At 43.5% G+C, this 3,051-nt stretch overlaps 1 non-coding gene across 1 annotated transcript; it reads left to right on the top strand.

Annotated features, from left to right (window-relative positions):
- The first annotated feature begins 2,487 nt into the window (after positions 1-2,487).
- TRNAV-UAC lies at positions 2,488-2,560 on the top strand. The gene has a single exon. It is a non-coding gene; the product is annotated as a tRNA-Val (tRNA).
- Positions 2,561-3,051: the final 491 nt, after the last annotated feature.

Here is a 3,051-nt window from a genome sequence, read left to right as displayed (position 1 = left end):
CACCACCAAATCTTGGGCTTTGGATGATTTTGTTAGTTGTTTGAAAAAAGCCTCATCCACCTCTTCCACCTGATTAGGTGGCCTGTAGTAGACTCCCAGCACGACATCACCTGTGTTTTTTCCCCTTTTAGCCTAACCCAGAGACTCTCCGCCCTTCCGTCTCCTATGTCCATCTCCACCTCAGTCCAAGTGTGTACATTTTTAATATATAAGGCAACACCTCCTCCCTTTTTCCCCTGTCTATCCTTCCTGAGCAAACTATACCCATCCACACCAACATTCCAGTCGTGTGTATTATCCCACCAAGTTTCAGTAATGCCAATAATGTCATAGTTGTATTTATTTATTAGCACTTCCAGTTCTTCCTGCTAATAAATAAATACAACTATGATATTGGAATAGGAACGGGACTGTCTGAATTGTCAATGTGGGGAATGAACAACAATCTACAGCAATGTCGTTAGCCACAAACACACTTTAATCATGCTCCGGCCGGAAGGGAAATGGGCAGGAACTCTTGCTGTTCACCACAGACACACTTACAGTAATGCACAGCCGTGAGCGTGCTGGGGGAGCTGGCCTGAGCAATTTGATGTGACAAGTCTGTGAGAACAAAAACATTGTGTAGTGAGGCACCTGCACCTCAAGTAGTTGTGGCCGAGTGGTTAAGGCGATGGACTAGAAATCCACAGGTTCAAATCCTGTCAATTACGGAAGCATTAGTGTATTGTCATTGCTGTTGTCTTAGTGCCTGAGCATCCATGGAGCCAGATCTGGTCTCACACTGAGGCTGTCTACGCTTAAAATACTGCCCTAGCACTGTGGAGTAGACAGTTGCTACAGTGAGGAGAGGGGTTTTCCATCCCTGTACTAGCTACATTGACAGAACAATCTTTCCTTTCATTTAGCACTATCTAACCATGGCTTAGGTCAGCTTAATTATACTGGTTCTGGGGTTTTTTACACCCTGAAAAAAGTACTAGTTAGAGGGTTTATTCCATCACCCTCCCATTCCTTGGTCCTTCTTGCATGACCAGAGAGCAGCAATGCATGAAGCTCAAAGGTGCAAACAATTCAATGTTTACTGGGGTAAACTTCCAGCAAGCAATGAGTCCAGTTTCCTTCCTCTGTATCCCCCTTCCAAGCTCTGACACCACAGAGGCTTGCCTGTGTCCTTGTTCCTATTCCCCCCTTAGCAAAACATAATTCCAGTTCCCCGACCGCCATTCCCATTTCCCCCTTTACTTCCTGATTGACTGCAATCTACACAGTAAAACCACAGTTCTGCTTAGCTATACCTTAGCCAATCATTTTACTGAAATGTAACTAACCAATCCTAACATAGTGTAACATGATTATCTAGCCAATTATACCCCACCACCTTAATTGGTTTACACTCAACACATTAATTATATAGCAGACAGAAACAGTCACAGAACCAGACAGAGATTATACAGACAAGCAATAGGAAAGTGGGGACTACAATGACAGAACAACAAAGAAATGAGGATTTCACACCCCAACTGTTGGTAAGCGAGTTGTTCCCAGACAGGATGCTCTCATGGTAGAGGTTGTGGGTGCTGCTTGCTTAACTGTCTGGCCCACAGAGCAGGATTTTGAGGTTCACCATTACTTTCTCAGAATGCCAGCGCCCATCTTTTGTTCACTTAGAACATGATCAGGGAGATTACAACATAGCAGAACTCATGGAGCTCCAGGAAACGTGTAACTTCAGATCCAGGTGAGTGTGTCTAAAAATCAGCTGTGCTCTGGAAGGTCTCTAGGAGTTGAAAGAGATGTGCCATCTCGACTTTCCTAAAGAATTCATCAAATATTAATGAAAACTAGGGTTGATAAGTCATGTTCTTTGCAGCATTAGGCTGGTGGACTGGTTTAAAGTGCTAATTTTATGACTTTTTTTTCCTATCTCTTGGGTATTCTGGTCTTTGCATAGAGACATGGTTTCAAATCCCACTCCTGACATTACCATTTAGGAGAAAATGGCCTCACTTCAATCTCCTTTGGAACACTAGAACCCCATTTGCTTAGCTTTTCTATTCCAGTAGTTGTGAGAGAAGGTCCAAACCAGGGAGAAACAGTGCCTGTTCTCTCAATCGATCAATTTTTGCCTTTCTTCATTCCAAGCCATTTTCTCAGATACATCTATATTTCCCACACTATTAGTGTTTAGCGTTCTTTGCTTTTATGAAAGTTTAGAGTCATAATTTAATTGCCACACAACTGTACGTCTGAAGTGAAGTGAAGTGAAACAATATTTTTTGGATATTCTTGCAGAAGAGTTTTGCTTTCTGACCTGGAAATGAACAGGGCCTACCTGAGGGGCATAATGCTACTCCCTTTTCTTGGCTCATCCAAAAAACATATGTTCTTGATGGCCTTTGTTTCCCTGTTCTTCAAAGGGAAATCAGCTGGTGTAGCAGTTGCTGAGAAAGCCTTAGAAAAGGGCTCCAGCTTTGACAGCAGCTGGTTTCTGTAGTATAGTGGTTATCAGATTTGCCTTACATGCAAAAGTTCCTTGGTTCAAAACCAGGCAGGAACAGTGCTGCTTTCTCTCCCTTGGTCTCCTATCACTCCAAGTCCTTTCTCAAATACATCCATAGCTTTTATGGTTCCTTCCTCATTATTTTTTTTCCTTTCATGGAGCTTTAAATTCAAAAGAAGAAGGTTAGTCGGCATATTGAGGGAAGGAACAGACCATCATTTGGGAGACCGCCAGCTACATAACAAATCTGAGCATAGAGGAATCCCAACCCATTGTCCTGCATATTTAGCTCCCAGCCAGCAGTTTCTCCCTTGCCGTTTTTTTTTTTTTTTTTGAGCTAACCTTGAGTCCAGGGCGCACACACTCTCTCTGCCCCACACATCGAATCTGGCCCTGCTGCAAAGTGACCCCTAAGAACCAGCAACCTGCACGAGAGCATGACTAGGGGGAAAGGGTTTCCCATGAAGCTTATAAGCCACTGGATGCGTTGGAAAGAGGCAGGCTCTAGTGTAACAATCAGCAAAATAGGCCTGTTTGGGGATGTGGCT

This window comes from Gopherus evgoodei, chromosome 5, assembly GCF_007399415.2.
Source record: "Gopherus evgoodei ecotype Sinaloan lineage chromosome 5, rGopEvg1_v1.p, whole genome shotgun sequence".
NCBI lineage: Eukaryota > Metazoa > Chordata > Testudines > Testudinidae > Gopherus > Gopherus evgoodei.
This window is presented reverse-complemented; position numbering and strand designations above follow the sequence as displayed.